Here is a 22,783-nt window from a genome sequence, read left to right on the forward strand (position 1 = left end):
CTCTGTGTGCATTTGTGCACACATATATACTCACTCATGCATGTGTCTCAAGATTCTCACAAAGTGTCAATCATAACACCTCTCCTGGCTTTTTCCAGTCTCTTCTGTTGGACCCAACTACCGCCAGCTCTGCCGTAATGTCAGCGTATTTGGAAACCACACCCTCTGCCTCAATCCTGAACTGACCTCCTGGTTTTTGGGTTCAGCTTCCAAGTGAGTCAGTTCTGTCCATCATTTTCCTATTCATCAGTTCCCTCATGCAGGTTCAAGGTCACTGGCCTCCTGATCTACTTTTCAGTGGGATGCTCAGCCTTGTTGTCAGTAGGTTGCGGCTTGGATGTAGAAGTCACATGTTCCACTGCCAATCTAACCAGCGCTTGGGACACAGCAGCATCCTGTTAAGGGATGAGGTCAACGGTGTAGGTAGCCACCTTCAGAAAAGTATTTGTTTTCACTCACGAGAGTTCTCTTTTTTCCCAAAGCAGGATTTTAGAGATGGAAGCATCTTGGATCCATTCCCATTTTACATATGAGCATATTAAGGTCAAAGAAGACAGCCTGTAGCCTCAACCCCAGATCAGCACACAAATTACAGGAAAAGCTGAGAGCAGAAGTCTAGTGTCTTTCTCCTACAACCCAGCTCCCTTTTCCTCACGGCACTTGGAAATCTAAAGTGCACATTAGAAACTCCCCTGGTGGCCCAGTGATTAAGACACTGCCTTCCATTGCAGGGGGTGTGGGTTTGATCCCTGGCCGGGGAGCTAAGATCCTCTCAGTCAAAAAAAACAAAACATAAAACAGAAGCAATATTGTAATAAATTCAATATTTTTAAATGGTCACTGTTTTTAAAAAATCTTTCAAAAATTAAAAAACAAAATGCCCATTAAAGTACAAAAACCTCAAAAAGGACTTCTGTCTCATGGCTCCACTTCTCTCGGGGCATCATGTGACTTTGAAGGAGCTAGGGGTCAAAAGAGCTGTTTGATTCTAATTGTCTCAATAAATTTTAAAGATGTTATTACATTGTAGTCATTAAGAACTGGTAAGAGTAGATGCAATATGATAAGATCAAGGCCATGAAGCTTAATCGTCCTTAGCTGATTTTCACCCTCATACTTTTTTTTTCTTTTTTTTTTTTCTTTCTTAAGAAAGAACAATGCTTCCCAGGACTCTAAAGCATCTGGATCCAACAGCACTTTATATTTCCTGCCATAAAATTCCTGGACTGGGGCAGCTGCCAGCTAAAGTGAGGACTGCACAAATAAACACTGGAGTTCTGATTCCTACAACATAGCCAGGCCGGCCTGCCAGCCTGAGAGATAGGAATAGATTCCTGTGCAAAGAAATGTGACCTTTCACACACTTTGAAATACTCTCTCTGTTCTTATTATCTGACATCTCTCTTTCCCTTTCTTCCTCCCTTCCTTCCCTCTTTCCTTTCTTTGGAGCAGAGTTAAAAGAAAAATACTTGATCGTAAAAATCATCACCTATAGTTGACAGTGGAATTTTGTGAACCTAGGACTCCACTCAATGAACAAAGCATCTTGAAACAATGCCATATATATAATGCCTACTATATACAAGAACTGGATCTGGTCCTTTACTGAAGTCATCTTCCTTAATTCTACCTCACAAGGGGGTCATGACTCTTCCTATGATACAGAGGAGGACACTGCATCTTAGAAAAGTTCTTAAATTATTTCCATCTATCATATGGCTATGGAATGGTAGGGTCTATTTTGCATCAGAAATGAAGGATCCATTTAATGATCCATGGATTGATTTTTCAAACCCCAAAAATATCCACAAAGGCAAATTTCAGTGTTGGCAAAATCTTCTTAAGTTCAAAGGTTCCAGGAAGAATAGTCCATGATCTATTCAAATCTTTCCTACGTTTATTATGAAACAGCAAATCTCTCCTCATGCATGTTAAACCAAATGTATGTGTGTGTGCTCAGTTGTGTCCGACTCCTTGTGACCCCATGGACTGTAGCCCCCCAAGCTCCTCTGTCAATGGAATTTTCCAGGCAAGAATACTGGAGTGGGTTGCCATTTCCTTCTCCAGGGGATCTTCTCAACCCAGGGATCGAACCTGTGTCTCCTGCATTGGTAGGTGGATTCTTTACTGCTACACCACCTGGGTTATATTTTCCCCCAAATCCTATACCCTCTTTGTAACCCATCATGAGTCAACATTTGTCATTCCAAGTTCAGTGCATTTTGCTGACAGTGCTATTGCTGTGTCTCTAGGCTCCATGACAATTCAAGTGTCAGTAGAAGTGAGAAGAAGGGTTTCTGATATTATCACGGCAATGGCCCAGGTCTCCTTTTGTACTCCAAGGATTTCCACACACTCTGTACTTTGATGAAGCAAGCTACCTAAATGTTACATAGCAGGGCAACTGTTTTGTAACAAGACATTAAGGAAAATATCCGCCATATTGTAATATAACAATACAAAGCAGCAAGCAGGGACAACAAAATAAAAAACAAATGGAGAGTCTATCCATTATGCAAATACACGGTCATTCAAAGTCATTAAAAGTTATTATTGCTTACTGGAGATAATTCAGATACTAAAAGCAGAGATTTATGAATTCTCTGGTCTCATATGATATTAAACTATATATATGTTTCTGGCAGCATCAAGCCCCAACAATCTTAACTGAAGAACCCTTTACAGAGGGTAGTAAGAGTCAAGGAAAATCAAGCCACATGCAGAGCCATGTAACAGTACATGTCTGAGCGAAGGAGGGGCAATGACCAAAGTGTGAGGCAGAAATGAGAGCTAAAGACTGGCTGGGGTGGGCAGAATGTAGGGGAGAGAGACAGGAAGCTTACCAGGGAGGCTCGGAAAACATGTTGGGGCAAAAATACCCCATCTGAAAACCTCTGAGGCTGGACCATGCCACTAGTGTCTTGGTTCTTAAGTCAGCGTCCTGATGAACATGCATAATTGTCTGCTTTGTTGTTTGCTTCCTCTCCAAAGACTGGAATCCTCTAAGACAAGAACTATTTCTGTTTGCTTTTGTGTTGCCAGCACCCATAAGGTACATAGGACCATGTAGCTGCTCTTACACTGTTGGTGGGAATGCAAACTAGTACAGCCACTATGGAGAACAGTGTGGAGATTCCTTAAAAAACTGGAAATAGAACTGCCGTATGACCCAGCAATCCCACTCCTGGGCATACACACTGAGGAAACTAGATCGGAAAGAGACACGTGTACCCCAATGTTCATTGCAGCACTGTTTATAATAGCCAGGACATGGAAGCAACCTAGATGCTCATCAGCAGACGAATGGATAAAGAAGCTATGGTACATATACACCATGGAATATTACTCAGACATTAAAAAGAATTCATTTGAATCAGTTCTAATGAGAGGGATGAAACTGGAGTCCATTATACAGAGTGAAGTAAGCCAGAAAGATAAAGACCAATACAGTATACTAACGCATATATATGGAATTTAGAAAGATGGTAATGGTAACCCTATATGCAAAACAGAAAAAGAGACACAGATGTACAGAACAGACTTTGGGACTCTGTGGGAGAAGGCGAGGGTGGGATGTTCTGAGAGAACAGCATGAAACAAGTATGCTATCAAGGGTGAAACAGATCACCAGCGCAGGTTGGATGCATGAGACGGGTGCTCAGGGCTGGTGCACTGGGAAGACCCAGAGGGATCGGATGGGGAGGGAGGTGGGAGTGGGGATCAGGATGGGGAATACTTGTAAATCCATGGCTGATTCATGTCAATGTATTGCAAAAACCACTACAATATTGTAAAGTAATTAGCCTCCAACTAATAAAAATAAATGAAAAAAAAATAAGAAAAAAAAATAAGAGATATATACTGAAAAAAAAAAAATATTAGGAAAGAAATACAGAGCTTTGGGCTCCACCACACTCTAGAATGCCTGGGATCCAGAAAGAGACATTCTCTGTGTCTCTCAAGTAGTTATCTAAATGAGACTATTTTAAAATAGATAACTATCTGGAAGCTGCTGTATAACACAGGGAGCTCTGTGACGACCTCGAGGCTAGAATAGGAGTGGGGAGGCTCAAGAGGTAGGGGGTGTGTGTATATATATATGTGTATATATAAAATTATGATGGATCTGCATTGATGTACACCAGAGACCACCACAACATTGTAAAGCAATTATCCTCCAATTTTAAAAAAATGAGAATATTTAATGCAAAGTCTATCCCTGCCAGCATCATCTCCTTGAGCAATGCCTTTTCCCCAAAGAAACTAACTTGCCCATCCCAACAATTTGCTGCTTCTCAAATATAATGTACCACACTTTGTGCAAGACATTGTCTTTGAGAAATAGAGTCAATATGGGCTGATTATGTTATGTTCCCAAATTAGCAGTCTAGGTAGTACTCCTGCCACAGCTGTGGGAGCCCCCTTCAGACTGAAGGTCTGGGGGTTAAAAAAAAAAGAAAGAGGCTTGTGGCTGAAATAAAAGTGTCTACAAAATTTGCTGCAGTTGCACCAAGGAAATATATTTCATATTCTTCTCTCGATTAGCATTCTAATGGTTTCTGACTCAGGTCTAACAGCTTGAAGAGAATATTACAGGCAATTGTGTAAATAATACAGGTTTTTTTTTTTCAGGGTGTCCAAATGTATAATTAAATGGATAATGTTACAGCTCCCCAAACCCACTAAGGCCTGCTGCCTAAATGGAGAGCTTTGGAAATTTCATCCCAATACATGGTTACATGATACATTGCTTTTATGGCCCGCTGGGCAAATGACTAGTGGTTTGGAAAGGGTCTGAATGCATATTTATAGTAGAGAACACAATGATATTCAGAGGGCCAGTAAAATCATTCTAGTAAATAACATGAATTATACAAAAGCATCTCTTTATGTATCTGAACTTTTCGGATGCAGGATGCGTGTCAGCACAGACACACTTCGGCTCCTTAATGTTTGAAGGTAACTCTGGCTCCAAATTCTATGCAATCAGAGGTCAGGGTTAACCAAATTGGAAGGAGAAATTCTATTTTCTGAAGTCCTTCTGCTACGGTCAATGTCTTCTAGAATTCTCAGGGGATGTAGCTTCCATTATCAGTAAAACAGGCTCAGTCTTAAACCCAAGCTTGTGTGTCTGTGTGCGCCCTTTTGCTCATGTCTCACAGAAACCTACAACAATGAGGACAAATCAGTGAGATTTTCATTTGCGACTCTGAAGGTCATGCGTGAGAATGGGGCTCTGTGTGTGAACTGTGCTCAGCACAGAATCCAAAGCTTTGACACTAACCCTTCTATACCAGCCAGCTGTGAAACCTCAGAGAAGCTCCCTCACCTCTCTGAACCTCAGCTTCTTAATCTACAAACAGAATGTAATTCCATCTTCCCTCCCCACCTCACAATTTTATTACAATGGTTGAATGAGATGATATACTTGAATGCAGATGACTCCTAACAAGCAACGTCAGCCCACGGTAAGCAACTTATGAAACAAGAGTGTTTTATTCATGACTTCACTTATTCGACAAATACTCTGGACACAATAATAGGTGAAGACTCAATGGACATGAGTTTGAGCAAACTCCAGTAGATGGTGGAGGAGAGGGAAGCCTGGCATGCTGCAGTCCACAGGGCCACAAAGAGGCAGACGTGACAGAGTGACTGAACACCCACCGCCACCACCACCATAGGTGAAGGGGTGTACTAGGATGTGGGGATAAAACAAGAGCAAAGCAGTCAGTCTCTACCTTCCAGGAGAAGTTTACAGTCTAGTGGAAAAGAAAAATAATTAAATACAATGCAACATGTCTTATGGGCTTCCCTGGTGGGCCTGCCAAGCAAAAGTTGAGGGTTTGATCTCTGGGTCAGGAAGATCCCCTGGAGGAGGAAATGGCAACCCACTCCAGTGTTCTTGCCTGGAGAATCCCATGGGCCTGGCGGGTATAGTCCATGGGCTCACAAGGAGACAAGGAGTCGGACTTGATTTAGTGACTAAACGACAGCAACAAGTGTTATAATTGGTGAACTCTAATTTTTTTAAGAAGGCAGTCTTGGCTAGAAATGAAGTATCTATTTCAGTCCTGGGGATGGGGGTGAGGCTGATACTGGGGATTGGTAAGGAAAGTTTCAGGAAGATATGACAGATCAATAGGCAGCATGTTTTTGACCTTAGAAGGGAAAGGAATGGACAGAGGAGGCTGTTTGAGCTGAGATGTGAGCACGTTGAAGGTTTGGGCAAAGGAAAGCTGCAGGCTGGTTGCCAGGAGAGAAGCAGATATGACAAGCAGACCGTGGAAATCTTGGGAGATGTGAGGACAGGGACACCCCCCAGCAGTGCTCCTGGGTCCCAAGGGGGTGGGCATACCCTGCAAACCCTCTTTCCCTTACCACCCTTGAGAACTTTTCTCCGGGACAACTGCAGGCTCCCTTCTCGAAGCCTGGGGGTCTGCAGCTGCCTCTCATCAGCTGGGCAACATGACCCTTCCTGGGTAATGCCCCCTCCACAGGCTTTTCAGAGGTTAGAGAAGGTTCCATTTCAAACACACTTGAAGTGTAACATAAGAAGTACCCCCACCTGGGTAAAGGAGAGCCACAAACACCATGCATTTCCTAGATTAATCCCTAGGTCTTTTTCAAACTGAGAGCACTGCCCATTAGTGGGTCTGGAAATCGAAGTAGAGGGCTTTGATCAGCAGCACTTTAAATACGATATAGAACGGACTAGGATAGAATAGGATGAAATAGAATAGAATAGAAAAGAATGGAAAAATAGAGCGTTCAGTTTTAGAAGAGGGCATTATATCATGAAATACTTGATTCCAATTATACACATTTGTATGCATGTGTGCACTTGTGAGGCACAATGTATTTCTTGCTGTGAGTCTCTGTCACAAAAATTTAGAAAACACTGCTTTAGCTGAAAGAGAATGTGAAGCATGCCCAGTCGGTTACTGATGAACACTGTTAATAGAGGCTTCACACCAAAAAAAAAAAAAAGTGAAGCTAACAAGCTTTTCTTCTAAAATCCAACTAAAGTGTATTTTTTAAGAATGCGAACACCTAAATGTATGTATATAATTAAAATTGATATTATACTATAAGAAATGAGGTGCCCTCTCAGGGAATAAGCACAAATTGCCTAAGATCCTTGGCTGTGTGACACAGGAAGCCACAGGAGGCAATGGCAAGTGTATGAACAAGCTCCATATGTATGACGATCACAGGTCTGAACATGCTTGAACATGATTTGGTGTTTATTTTTGATCAAACATTTATGTTCTAAAGAATGACTATAACCTCTATTAGTACCTTAGCATTTTTTAAAGTTTCTGAGGCCAAACAAGTATGGGAAATTCTACCACAGTTATTTTATATTTAGGAAGGACCCAAGTGAATACTGAACCATCTCATTTTTAGGTGAGGTTGACACCTTGGGCAGTGACATGCCTTGCTAAATAATAACAAAACAGCTATTGGGTGTTGAGAAAATACCATATGCCTGTTGTTTGACTGACATGACCTTATTTAATTTTCACAGGATCTTCACAAGATAGATAGTATTTTCTTCAAATTACAGATGGGAAAAGATTAGACCTTGGGAGATTAAATTATTAAAATAACAAAAAAAGAAGACATTTTTCCACATGCACAATTAATAAATGGTGGAACGGGGACCCTCAGCCCAGGTTTGTGAAATGCCAAGCCTATGATTTGGGGCTGGGAGGGGGGTCCCATTCCTCCTTGGCCCATTGCCACAGAGCAGCGTACATCTTTCCTGCTTCACCCTGGTCTTTCTCTCTGCCCCATATTCATTATTCATTACAGGAAAAGGACATTTACATGAGGAAAGTCTAAAATCCGTTGAACATTGTTTTTTAAACCAAAAGTAGGGTCATGTTCAGTCGTGTCCAACTCTTTGCAACCCCATGGGCTGTAGCCCACCAGGCTCCTCCATTCATGGAATTTTCTAGGCAAGAGTACTGGAGTGGGTTGCCATTTCCTTCATGTTATCAAGAAGATCACATAGCCCTTGCTCTCGTATTCTTCATTCTATTAAAGGCTGTGAGTGGACTTCCATGGCCATCCAGTGGTTAAGAATCCCCCAGCCAATGCAGGAGACATGGAGTTAATCCCTGGTCCAGGAAGATTCCACATACCATGGAGCAACTAAGCCCATGTGCCACAACTACTGAAGTCTGTGTGCTCGAGACTGTGCCCCACAACGAGAGAAGCCCATACACCACAACTAGAGAGTAGCCCCCGCTCGCTGCAGCTAGAGAAAGCCCATACACAGCAACGAAGACCCAGCTAACCGAAAGTAAAATAGATGAATAAAATTAAATTGTAAAAGGCTATAGTGAAAGTGAAAACTGCTCAGTCATGTCCAACTCTTTGCAACCCCATGGACTATACAGTCCATGGGATTCTCCAGCCCAGAATACTGGAGTGGGTAGCCTTTTCCTTCTGCAGGGGATCTTCGCAACCCAGGGACCAAACCCAGGTCTCCTGCATTGCAGGTGGCTTCCGTGGTGGCTTAGAGGGTAAAGAGTCTGCCTGCAATGCAGAAGACCCGGGTTCAATCCCTGGATTGGGAAGATCCCCTGGAGGAGGAAATGGCAACCCGTTCCAGTACTCTTGCCTGGAAAATTCCATGAATGGAGAAGCCTGGTAGGCTACAGTCCATGGAGTCACAAAGAGTCAGACATGACTGAGTGACTTCACTTTCACTTTCTTTACCAGCTGAGCCACGAGGGAAGCCCAAGAATACTGGAGTGAGTAACCCATCCCTTCTCCAGCAGATCTTCCTGACCCAGGAATCAAACCAGGGTCTCCTGCATTGTAGGCGGATTCTTTACCAGCTGGGCTATCAGAGAAGCCCATAAAAAGGCTATAGCCTTTAAAAAAAAAAAAGAATATGAGTATAAACCATGCCATAGTTCCTCCATGAGGGCTAACTAACAGCACACAGACCCTATTTTTCAGATCTAAGTGTTCCCAAGGCAGATTCTAAAGTTAATTTCAGACAATAAAATAGGAAGCCCAGTTTGGGGGTTGTCAGTCACAAATTTTACTGAAAAGCCTTGACTATTCAGAGTAATGAAGCTGCTTTCATCAAGCAGACTGTTATATTCCCTTTTACCTCTGTGGAACTATGTATTCTCTACCAGTCAGAAGGCAGGAATACAGCAGTAAGGATGCCCCAAATATCCAACAAACATCTTCGATGATCATCCTGAGATTTTATAACCTGTCAGTGTTAGGAACACTTCCAGTACACACCCTAGTCTTAGTGAACTAGTTTTGAGCCAATATCCTTGGAGATTCAAAACATTCTAGAGACAATTTGATCATTTAAAGAGAACAAAACTACATATAATCTTAAATTATGTTGCTTTTCTTATTATATCTTTTTGAAAAAACACATGTCCACATGTTACAACCAGGTGGGAACAGACATATACCACAACAGAGCATATACCACAATCTGCTTATGTTACAGACACAAAACTGAGGTTGTAAGTGGGATATGACTGGAAAAGCATCACCAGGTTTTAACATTTCAGTTCTTGGGTCTCTTTACTTTCGTCACTATGGTATATTTGGCTTTGTTGTAGACTAGTTTGAATACAATTCACTTCTTGCAAAATCCAGCTTATGCCTCAGAGAAACAGGGTAGGTGGCTGGGTAAAATAAGAATAAGATGTGAACCTTTAGTCCAGCAAGTTACATCATTCAAAGACTTCCTGAAGACATGAAGACTGAAGGTAGTAAAGTGTCCTAAGTGTATTACCTACCAAAAAATAATGTTCTGAAAGAATTTGTACATTTTTAGTCCATTTCAAAAGAAGCCCCCAAGCAAGAACAGAATAGGAACAAAAGGAGGCTGAAGCAAGGATAAAATAAAATGCTGTTTAAATAAATAGGACTTGATTCTAAGTAAACCTCTATAAGATGGCCCAATTCAAATTCTCCCAGGGCAGTCTGTAGCCTTCTGCATAGCAGGCTACTCCAGGGAGGCCAAGGGTATTATTTATGGGTCCTCTATGCTTCCATAGGGCTTCCCTGGTGGCTCAGAGGGTAAAGCGTCAGCCTGCAATGCGGGAGACCCAGGTTCGATCCCTGGGTTGGGAAGATTCCCTGGAGAAGGAAATGGCAACCCACTTCAGTGCTCTTGCCTGGAAAATCCCACAGACAGAGAGGTCTGGTAGGCTACAATCCATAATACTGAGAAGAACAAAAGATAGGAGAAAGATCACATGGAAGGAGCATTGCTGTGTTTCCTAAATATTTTGATACAGTAAGTCTGCTCCATAAGAATGAGTTCCCTTCTGAGCATGCATAAGTCCAATTTACATGTAAGTTCAACAAAGTTAGCCTAGGTGCCCGATTAACACAATCGACTATCAATCGCCACTTTTATGATTGCTTCCAGACATCCCAGGCTTGAAATAAAGACACAGCACTACCATACTCTATACAGTACTGTACTGCAAAGTACACAAAAGCATAACCACTCATAGAGGACGAACACCCATAACAATATAGGCCAGATATGTGAACTAACTTACATGACTGGGTATGCAATTGCACAGTTTCACATCTTTGAAACTTTGAGCTTGAAGCTTCATATGTAGGAGACTTACTATAATTCAAATTACTATCTCACTCTTCAGTGTATATGTAGGAGATAAACCCCCTAAAACATGAGATGTTAAAATCCATAATCTGTTCATAATACCATAGGTACAATACTTTTGCAACAAGTTAAAATAAAACCCACGCCCACTGGCTTGTGTTCTCCCAGTGTGATGTTCAAAGGTCTGCTCTCCAACCCTTTTTTCCTCAGCTGCCTTCGAGAGCCTGTAGATGCACCTTCTTGACATCCTCCTCATTCTGAAACACCTGAAAGCCCTTGAACCCAACTAGTCCAGTCTTCCCATTTTACTGATTAGCCAACTGAGCCCCAGAAAAGAACAGGTCAGATAACACATAACCAGGAGCAGAGCTGGGAAGAGAGAAAAGATTCTGCTTTTCTGTGTTCTCTGCAACTTACTAGTCAACTGCTTAATCAGACTTCATCTTCTTGATACGGAGTTAAGAGCTGGCTCTAAATTGATCCTTTATTTCTAGTGATTCCTGGTGTTTTGAAAGTTTCATATCACTCCAAAAATAGGAACATAATTCTAGATGTGGTTGCCATGGTTCATATAGTGATCAAATTCAGGAGAGAGTATTTAAATAGAAGAAGCCTGTGAATGATGGAAACGATTGGCCAGCCATTATACCAAGAAAAAAAAGCATCAGTGTGCTTGACTGATGGAGACCTGTGTTTGTTGGAATAAAATTTGAAGTGATGCTGGCTGACTGACCATGGGGAGGAAAGTTACCATGACAACTGGCAACAATCACTAGGGTCTTCAAATAAGAAACTGAATTCTACTCCTTCTCCTGCCTCTCTCCCCCCTTCTCTTCCTCCTCCTTTTCAAGAGATTCGTTTCAACTTAAGTATGGTTGGGCCGCAGTTACAAAATGGTGAGCCCTGATTCAGAAAGTTAGGGAAGCAATTGAAGAGTGAATAAATATTTTTACCACTTGGTAAGTGATCAGTTTTATCTTTCTATTTGGAATTTCTGAATGGTCTGGCTCAGTCTGCTGGTCTGTGTCTTTTCTCCTCGGGCCTTGCTTAAACAAAAGAAAACCACAAAAAACATTGAGTTCTATGCTCCCAAATAAAGTACACTCACTTCATCCCCCACCTTCCATTAAACGCCCCATAACTGCTCATCTGTGCAATTGTAGCAGGTGTCTTGCAGGCCAAAAATCCCCTAATATTTCAGGTGTTCAAGAATAGAGAGACCAAACCAGAGAAAAATGCAAGGGAGACCCTGGCACTTCCTTGTGGCTGGAGAAGTCTGTTAACAGGGGGCTCCACCTGGCAGGGGGCGATGGTTGCTTACCTAGCAGGTGCAAGATCACAGACATACACACACACTTGCATAAGCTCTACATATTCCATCTGGCTTGAGTTCCCCCATTCTTGCAATTTCTGTTAATGATCAGATACCCGCCTTCTGACTACACTCCAAGAAGGTACAGGGTGGGGACCAAGAAACGCATCAGGCTCAGTTCTTTGGTCTCAAGAGCTTTTCACTGAACATATGCATGCTGGTGTTACCATCAAAGGACTATGGTCTTGTCACGATCAGAAGGTGCACTGAGGCTTGCATTATCGAACAAGATAGCATCAAGTTTTTCTGGTGTCTTTGTTTTAGGTACATCTCTTATTAGACAGACTTTAATCCCAAAAGAATCATAAACTCTAAAGAGGCAGGTGCTCACTAACAACCGCACAGAATAACTAGAAAAAATACAACTTTGTGACAAATTACAAATAAACACATTCAAAACCTCAAACCATGTGAGAAACTAGGACTTTCAACATAAAGTAATTAGAGTGCTTTACTTAAAGGATGGAAATCATTGAACTGGAAACTGGCCTTTAACTAGGTTGTTAAACAAGCTTTTTTTCTCTTATTTTTTAATATTTGATCCCAATATTTTTGCCTCCTCCCCAAACAAACAAACAAACAAAATCTTATTCTGACCCTTGGGCAAATGAACCAGTCCAGAAAGCCAAGTTTTATATTTCTTTTAATAACTGTAGTTTTCAATTTCAAACTGTTTTGTCCCTAATGGACATAATTCTTAAAACACACACACACATACATCCCTTTTTGCTGCACAAGGAGACACCATTTAACTTGCCTGAACACCATCTAGTTTTGACTAATGAGTAAACTGGTTATAAAATACTGGCTTGCTGTTGAAACAAGATCTAAGGCTATTGTTTACTGTGTGTGGTACATGGATACTTCAGGGATAGTATCTATAATCTTTACAGTAATGCTCTTAGATATCTCATTATTCCCACTTTCTGCTGAGTAAACAAGCTCAAGCTAAAAGAGATAGGTTGGCGAGAACTGCAAAACTTGCTGGTGATGGAGCCAGAATCTGGCTACCAGCTTTGGTTCTTTCTATCACAACACTAAGGGAAGGAAGGAGGTGAGATGAAGCAGGCTCAGAGGCTCTGGCGGGCTGCTCTCTGCACTACTGTTGCTGACGTTCAGGGTTTGTATAGCGTGAAGATCTGAACGTGGTGGTGGCTCTGAAACCCTTGTCCTCAGGACACTTGATACGAGCTCTATTTTTCTTTTATCCTCTACTTTTCTCAAAGCTTTCTCATGGCTTGCTAACCCTCCTTGTACATTTGCTCAGTGAAGTGAAAGTCTCTCAGTCGTGTCCAACTGTTTACGAACCCAAGGACTATACAGTCCATGGAACTCTCCAGGCCAGAATACTGGAGTGGGTAGCCTTTCCCTTCTCCAGGGGATCTTCTCAACCCAGGGATCAAACCCAGGTCTCCACATTGCAGGTGGATTCTTTACCAGCTGAGCCACAAAGGAAGCCCAACATTTGCTCAAAATTAAGTCAAAAGCAGCCTCGTCTTTGACATCTGCTCCATGCAAAATCTGAGCAGGAATCTCTGCACTAGAGCATTGCAGGGCACAAATGGCTCAAAACCATGCACAAGTCTCTAACTTAATCATTTCATTTGTGAAAATTCACTCTAAGAAGCTAAAGAGGAGCACCAATCACCATGTTACAGTATTTTATGACAGTGATGTGGAAAAGGAATATCAGTGTTTATGTAAACTGATTACTTATATAATGTTGATTTGAGTTGTCAAACAAAAATACATTGTGTAATCTGTCCTCGGTCAAATCATACTGTTGCCTTCCTTGGAACATGCCAAGAGGTTTTCTGAGATTTTTAGAAACTATAAACCTTCACTGTAAGAAATTCTACCTCAGTCGAGTCATTGATTTCCTTACATTCTCTCCTGTTTGCTTTCCTTCTTGTCTTCCTTCCTCTAAGACCAATTTGCTAAAGGAAATCGTGTCTTAGGGACAACAACAAACCTATCTCAATAACTATTATCATATGTAACTGTGCCTAATATCCTGCATCCCTTTTCGCAACTACAGAAATAAAGATGACACATTATAAGTGTTCTAACATTAGACAGTGATGATGGTTGCATGACTTTGAATATACTAAATATACTAAAATAAGCACTGAATTGTGCACTTCAGTAGGAAGATTGCATGGTATGTGAATTATATCTCAATAAAGTTATTACCAAAACAAACAATTTTTTTTTTAAATCCTTTAATACGGTAGCCCCTTACCTATGTCAATATCGGTGTTAAGTCTTTGGAATAAAGGACACCAAAACTGAGGAGTTCCAAAGAAAATGGGAGGAAAAGGAAGGGGTAAAAAAAGAACTTAACAAGGAAAAATGAGGAGAGAGAACTGAAAAGGAGCAGAGCAACCTGATGGGTGGTAACAAAAGTTTAACGATTTTCCCAGTCCCAAATTTAAGGAAACCCAATATCCTCAACCTTGACTCTCCCTTCACCAACATTTACAAGAGGAGCTTAGGGTTCCCCTGTTGGCTGAAAAATCCCCACTAACTGCACCCCATACTGTTCACAGCAGAATTTTGGAAATTAACTTAATTAATCCACCCACAGCATTCTGAACTCTTATATCTACACCCCTAAGAGATCCTCAAGATTAACTCTTCCTTTCGTATAACCCATTGTTCTCAGCTTCTAAAAGACATTTAAAGTGCCAGGCTTCCCTCATCAGCTGATGCTTATCCCCAAATTAAATTTTGAATTGGATAAAAACTTCGTTTGCATTCCTCCGTGAGATGGTACAGAAAAACCTGAATGAACTTTTTGACCAACCCAGTATTTCTGTTCATCCAATGTCATATGTGTTGCAAAAGTAAACACCTCAGGTTCCCCCATCTGCCAATAAAACCAGATACTCCAATGCTTTAGATAAATTCTGTGATGTTTTTCCTTCTTGTTTTATTTCTGAAAGTCATGGACAGAGGCTTATTTCTCCAGCTATTGGTCAAAGGAAAGAGAGGCAACACTCAGGAAGGCAGCAGAATGTGTTAAGTAAACAATTTCAGAAAAATTCAGAGAAATGACCTTCTGGAGAACTTCTGTCCCTTAGGAACTCAAGGGGTGATGTAAGCCATGTTTGCAGTCTTACCTGCAGTGCAAGAAATAGGGTGGATCCAGCGAATTAATGAGCTGCAGAGTCTTATCATGATCCTTTTAAAAGTCTTCTATCATGCTCGCTTCAGCAGCACATATACTAAAATTGGAATGATACAGAGAAGATCAGCATGGCCCTGCGCAAGGATGACACGCAAATTCGTGAAGCGTTCCATATTTTTTTCATCACAGCACTGTTTATAATAGCCAGGACATGGAAGCAACCTAGAGGCCCATCAGCAGACGAATGGATAAGGAAGCTGTGGTACATATACACCATGGAATATTACTCAGCCATTAAAAAGAATTCATTTGAATCAGTTCTAACGACATGGATGAAACTGGAGCCCATTATACAGAGTGAAGTAAGCCAGAAAGATAAAGACCAATATAGTATACTAACGCATATATATGGAATTTAGAAAGATGGTAACGATAACCCTATATGCAAAACAGAAAAAGAGACACAGAGGTACAGAACAGACTTTTGGACTCTGTGGGAGAAGGTGAGGGTGGGATGTTTTGAGAGAACAGCATCGAAACATGTATATTATCAAGAGTGAAACAGATCACCAGCCCAGGTTGGATGCATGAGACAAGTGCTCGGGGCTGATGCACTGGGAAGACCCAGAGGGATTAGGTGGAGAGGGAGGCGGGAGAGGGGATCGGGATGGGGAACACATGTAAATCCATGGCTTATTCATGTCAATGCATGGCAACAACTACTACAATATTGTAAAGTAATTAGCCTCCAACTAATAAAAATAAATGGAAAAAAAAAAAAGTCTTCTATCATGATTATTTAGAAAAGCCTATATGCTGGTACCACCCTAGGGATGAACTCTACACTGAGGTCTTTAGTTAAGTTGTTGTCTAATAAGTCATGCTTCCCAATGAGTGTCAGTAGCTTGTCTTCATCCTCTCTCCCTCTGCCCCCATCCGTCTCGTATTTAACACCATCTCACGCTAGAAAAGTAATGCTTAAAATCCTCCAAGCCAGGCTTCAGCAATACGTGAACCGTTAACTTCAGATGTTCAAGATGGTTTTGGAAAAGGCAGAGGAACCGGAGATCAAATTGCCATCATCCGCTGGATCATTGAAAAGGCAAAAAAATTCCAGAAAAAACATCTATTTCTGCTTTATTGACTATGCCAAAGCCTTTGACTGCATGGATCACAACAAACTGGAAAATTCTTCAAGAGATGGGACTACCAGACCACCTGACCTGCTCCTGAGAAATCTGTATGCAAGTCAAGAAGCAACAGTTAGAACTGGACATGGACCAACAGACTGGTTCCAAATAGGAAAAGGAGTACATCAAGGCTGTATGTATATTGTCACCCTGCTTATTTAACTTATATGCAGAGTACATCATGAGAAATGCTGGGCTGGATGAAGCACAAGCTGGAATCAAGATTGCTCGGAGAAATATCAATAACCTCCAATATGCAGATGACACCACCCTTACGGCAGAAAGCGAAGAACAGCTAAAGAGCCTCTTGATGAAAGTGAAAGAGGAGAGTGAAAAAGTTGGCTTAAAACTCAATATTCAGAAAACTAAGATCATGGCATCTAGTCTCATCACTTCATAGCAAATAGATAGGGAAACAATGGAAACAGTGACAGACTTCATTTTCTTGAGGTCTAAAATCACTGTAGATGGTGACTGCAGCCATGAAATTAAAAGACACTTGCTCCTTAGAAGAAAAGCTATGACCAACCTAGGCAGCATATTGAAAAGCAGAGACATCACTTTGCCAACAAAGGTCCATCTAGACAAAGCTCTGGCTTTTCCAGTGGTCATGTACAGACATGAGAGTTGGACTCTAAAGAAAGCTGAGTGCTGAAGAATTGATGCCATTTTTTTTAACTCCCCAACTGGCTCATTTTCTTTCTTTTTTTTTAATTTATTTATTTTAATTGGAGGCCAATTACTTTACAATATTGTAGTGGTTTTTGCCATACATTGACATGAATCAGCCATGGGTGTACATATGTTCCCCATCCTGAACCCCCTTCCCACCTCCCTCCCCATCCCACCCTTCAGGGTCATCCCAGTGCACCAGCTCTGAGCACCCTGTCTCATGAATTGATGCTTTTGAACTGTGGTGTTGGAGAAGGCTCCTGAGAATCACTTGGACTGCAAGAAGATCAAACCAGTCAATCCTCAAGGAAATCAGTCCTGAATATTCACTGGAAGGACTGATGCTGAAGCTGAAACTCCAATATTTTGGCCATTTGATGTGAAGAACTGACTCACTGGAAAAGACCCTGACACTGGGCAAGATTGAAGGCAGGAGGAGAAGGGGACGACAGAAGATGAGATGGTTGGATGGCATCACCGACTCGATGGACATGAGTTTGAGTAAGCTCCGGGAGTTGGTTATGGACAGGGAGGCCTGGCATGCTGTGGTCCATTAGGTTACAGAGTCAGACATGACTGAGGGACTAAACCAAACTGAAGCATCAGATCCTCCTTCTAAGTAGAGAGAAGTGGCAGAAGAACAATGACAGGAACCTGTGCATTATTTGTTTGGAAATCAGAAGTTTTCTGGAAGTCAACGTCTCCTGATACTTCCTGCTAGACTGTTTCATGTGGAATCTAACTGCAAGTGTCACTGCGAACACTGGGAAGTCAGGGTCTTCATGACTGGCTTAGTCTTAGGCCAGCGATAATCCATTGCATGGCTTGGAGCAATTTCTATTCCATACAAAACCACACTTTTGTTAGCAAGAAATGAGGTCACAGATAATCAGCTAAGAGTGTCTGCCACAGGATGTGGCAGCAACACAGAATATTTTCAGACCAGACCATAAATAAATATTTCTAATATCAAACTAACTGATGGGAATGAATGTCAAAGCAACCTCTCCTTAACATACATAATCCTGTAGTCATTCATTCCTCTCTCAGCAGTTAGGGCTCCTCCTCCCTGCTTGTGGCTCAGTTCGTAAAGAATCCACCTGCAGTGTGGGAGACCTGGTTTCGATCCCTTGGTTGGGAAGATCCCCTGGAGAAGGGAAAGGCTACCCACTCCAGTATTCTGGCCTGGGGAATTCCATGGACAAGCCCATGGGGTCGCAAAGAGTCAGACACGACTGAGTGACTTCCACTTTCCCTCCTCTTCCACTCTAGTTTCATTTCCAGGTTCTTTTCTATCATTCTCTTCCTTCTCCCAAATGTCGTTCAGCCTCATGAGCAAAGGTTGGAAGATTATCTCTTCCTCAAAATGCAGCTTAAATTCCTTATAAACTCCCCTCAACCTGCCTAGTGAGAAGAATCTTACTTCCTATCATGCCCCACCCCAGCCCTGGGAACATGATCTGCAGATCTCACATTGCATTCTGATGCATACTGGTCCTCTGGTATTATCCAGAGGTTCTCTGGAAGCTAGTAATTCCCATGTCATTGAAGATTTTTCAAGCAGAGAAAGAAATAGCAACCCACGTGTATTCTTGCCTGGAGAATCCCATGGACAGAGAAGTCTGCTAGGCTACATTCCATAGAGTTGCAAAGATCAGACACGACTGAAGTGACTTAGCATGCAGGCAGCCTTTTAGCTGGGATAATAGTGAGGAAATCCAAGTATGAGGTGGAGATTTGGAATAGATGAGCCTTGAGGCCCCTTGCAGCAGTCACTAAGTGAACATTTAGGACCAGATCCTAGGCCTCATGCTTACCTACATATCTGCATGTAAACCTCACACAATCCTAAGAATGACATTACTTTTCAAGGTTAGAAAGTAAATAAGGGGTGGAGATGGAAGCCAAACCTAGATTTCTTTGGCTCCAGATTTATTTCCATGTTATGTGAGAAAAATAGAGAAGAAAAGAAACAAAACGAATGGTTTCCACTCCACCATTCTAATCCTTACAGCAAGAAAAAGCTGAACCATCTAAAAATCTATGACTTTTCTTGGACCCATCAGAGGGTGCAGGTCATAGGGCAAACTGCCACTTTCAACATCTGGACAGACAGACAAATCTAGACTCACAGACAACATCACCTTACCTGGTGCAGAAGCTCATAAAACTATAAACTGGTAGGAACATTTCAATGGGATTTCTGATGGATCACTGGAGTCTGAGTGTGGACTATTTCAATAGTGAGAAATTTCTGGGGACCACAGTCTTAGAAAGGTCCTTGTTTTCATAGGCCTTACCTCTAGGAAACACACCAGGTTCTTTCTCAGGGTGAAGAATCAAGGACTCCCCCTGAGTCTCTGGCGGAGTGAAGAGGAAACATTGTAAAATATGCTCAGAACTTTCTCCATAAGAGAAACCTACTCTCCTAGGGAAGATGTGACCAGAGCTTTAACCCTCCTGAAGGAAGTCATTTCTCTGCCTCCAGCCTCCTCTAGACTTCCTGTGTCACCTAAATATGGGGAGAAGGAAGATAAGGTCACAGCCTGAAGGGACAGGCTCTCGATGAGACTGATCTTTAATCATAAGATTGTACTGAGCTGGCCAAAAAGTTCCTTTGGGTTTTTCTGCAACATCTTGGTAAAAACCCTGAATGAAATTTTTGGCCAACCCAATATAGCACTCTGCTCCCCACACCTCACTCACCCCCATAACAGGGCTCCTGCATAATAACTGCAAAGGACAGCTGAAAGAGCTGCAAGAATCAGATTCTATCAGACGACAGGTTCTTAGGGAAGCTCAAAGACAAGACAGGTGACAAACAAGGGCTTCCTTCAGGAACTGGAAGTCTCTAACACCTGCAGCTGCGTCCCAACACAGCTCCGCTCCTCACCAGACTAACACAAAGCTTCACACTCAAGACCTATTGCCCTAAACACCATGTCTGGTTTGCAACAAAAATTGCAAGGCATACTAAAATTCAAGAAAACAAATAACTAATAGCTGTTATGCCTTTAATATAGATATACCTGGTCTGACCTGTCAGTTTTCAAAACTAAAAAACAAGGCCACACAGGGCTGCTCACACGTCAGCAGCCTCTAACAGTTTTCACTGCTTTCTCCTTCAGAAAATAAAAATCACCTTTCAAAAGATACAGCTACAAATTATATATATAGATAGATGGATATAGATATAGCTACTGTTTTTCCAGTGAGTCAAATTCATCATAAATCACACAAAAATTAAAGTTAAAATGGATGAAATAAAAAGTAATCATAAATTCAGTTTCTCACACTTGTCCACAACATCTGATTGGGCATGTACAAATTGAACATGTACACCTTGTTTTGGAACCCATTGACAGAATTCTAAGATTTCCATTCCCTGACAGCTACACTCATGTGTAATTTCCTCTTTTCAAATGAGTCTATGGCTTGCTTCTCAATAAGAGAATGTGGTAAAGGAGATGAAATTTTGTAGAGGTAATTAAGTTTCTAATCTCCAGATTTCAAGTTAATCAAAGAGAAGACTATCTTGAGTAGTCCCACCAGGATATCAGGTGAGCATTAGAAGAAGGACCAGGTCTTCCCTGGAAGAACAAACTCAAAGCAGGAAAAACCCTCTCCTGCTGACCTTGAAGAAGCAGACAGCCAGGTTGTGAACTGCCTGTGAAGAGGGATGGTGTCTAGTCTAAGAGTTGAGAACCTCACTCCGACAACCAAAAGGAATGGAAATCTGTCAATAACCTGTATGAGCTCGGAAGAGGACCCCAAGATTCAGATGAGAATGCAGCCCAGCCAACAGCTTCACTGCAACCTTGTGAGAAGCTGCACAGAGGACCAGGTTAAGTGGCGCCTGGACCCCTGGGCCACAGAAACCATGGATAATAAATGGCTGTTCTTTTAAGCCTACAGGTTTGCAGTCATTTGTTACACAGCATGCATAAAAAGTAATACAACTGGCCTTAGCAAATTTGTTGACTCTGAAAGTTCACAATTTTCAGTGGCGAGGCCTCTTGGGTTAGGAGATGCCAGCCTTGCATTCTTTTGGTGCATATTAAAAGGAATGTCCCCCTCTTTTAAGATTTTCTATGGCTGAGTTTCCCAAGTCTTACATCTCAGTCACAGGGATCAAAAAGTGACATCATGTTTACTCATTTTACCTCTCAGAAGCCCTATAAGTTCAATAAAATTTCTCAGACTTAAAGGTTCTCAGTTACAACTCCTGAGACAAATGGTCATTAAGATTTTTTGAACAGGTGTTGCAGTGGGGGTGGGTAAGGCAGCAACAACCTCTTAGAGTTCCCACATCAGGAACAAAATATCTGCCACTCATGGGAACACAAACCTCTCTCACTTACCCCTTGTCCCTCGCCATGTTCATATTTGCCAACCTCATGCCCTGAAACACACACACATGCACAATTCCTACATCCCAAAACACACATATGGGCACATATAAACATACATGCATACACCACTTTCCTCCTCTTCTCCACAACACACACACTGCTGCTTCAGAGATTCAGATGAAAGCAATTAGAGAAGGAAGAAATGAAGAACCCCAGGGTTAGCAGAAGGAAAGAAATCTTAAAAATCAGGGCAGAAATAAATGCAATAGAAACTAAAGAGACCATAGCAAAAATCAACAAAGCTAAAAGCTGGTTTTTTGAAAAAATAAACAAAATTGACAAACCATTAGCAAGACTCATTAAGAAACAAAGAGAGAAGAACCAAATTAACAAAATTAGAAATGAAAATGGAGAGATCACAACAGACAACACTGAAATACAAAGGATCATAAGAGACTACTACCAGCAGCTCTATGCCAATAAAATGGACAACTTGGATGAAATGGACAAATTCTTAGAAAAGTATAACTTTCCAAAACTGAACCAGGAAGAAATAGAAGATCTTAACAGACCCATCACAAGCAAGGAAATCGAAACTGTAATCAAAAATCTACCAGCAAACAAAAGCCCAGGACCAGATGACTTCACAGCTGAATTCTACCAAAAATTTAGAGAAGAGCTAACACCTATCTTACTCAAACTCTTCCAGAAAATTGCAGAGGAAGGTAAACTTCCAAACTCATTCTATGAGGCCACCATCACCTTAATTCCAAAACCAGACAAAGATGCCACAAAAAAAGAAAACTACAGGCCAATATCACTGATGAACATAGATGCAAAAATCCTTAACAAAATTCTAGCAAACAGAATCAAACAACATATTAAAAAGATCATAAACACCCACGACAAAAGGTGGGCTTTATCCCAGTGAATGCAAGGATTCTTTAAATGTCTGCAAATCAATCAAATAGTAAATACCACCAACATTAACAAATTGAAAGATAAAACCATAATAATAAATCCCTCAATAGATGCAGAGAAAACCTTTGACAAAATTCAACACTCATTTATAATTAAAACTCTCCAAAAAGCAGGAATAGAAGGAACATACCTCAACATAATAAAAGCTATATATGACAAACCCACAGCAAGCATCACCCTCAATGGTGAAAAATTGAAAGCATTTCCCTGAAATCAGGAACAAGACAAGGGTGCCCACTCTCACCACTACTGTTCAACATAGTGTTGGAAGTTTTGGCCACAGCAATCAGAGCAGAAAAAGAAGTAAAAGGAATCCAGATAGGGAAAGAAGAAGTGAAACTCTCACTGTTTGCAGATGACATGATCCTCTACATAGAAAACCCTAAAGACTCTACCAGAAAATTACTAGAGCTAATCAATGAATATAGTAAAGTTGCAGGATATAAAATTAACACA

The 22,783-nt window shown here is 41.4% G+C and overlaps 1 long non-coding RNA gene and 1 other non-coding gene across 2 annotated transcripts in view; one reads left to right on the forward strand and one right to left on the reverse strand.

Annotated features, from left to right (window-relative positions):
- Nucleotides 1–22,783, reverse strand: part of LOC122451016 — a 228,564-nt gene that overhangs the window by 194,303 nt on the left and 11,478 nt on the right. Inside the window, exon 2 of the long non-coding RNA XR_006272288.1 lies at nucleotides 15,125–15,229. This is a non-coding gene — a long non-coding RNA (uncharacterized LOC122451016). The remainder of the gene's footprint in view (nucleotides 1–15,124; nucleotides 15,230–22,783) is intronic.
- On the forward strand, nucleotides 15,206–15,311 carry LOC122451589. Its single transcript, XR_006272483.1, has one exon. It is a non-coding gene; the product is annotated as a U6 spliceosomal RNA (small nuclear RNA).

Source organism: Cervus canadensis, chromosome 12 (genome assembly GCF_019320065.1).
Source record: "Cervus canadensis isolate Bull #8, Minnesota chromosome 12, ASM1932006v1, whole genome shotgun sequence".
NCBI classification, from domain to species: Eukaryota; Metazoa; Chordata; class Mammalia; order Artiodactyla; family Cervidae; genus Cervus; species Cervus canadensis.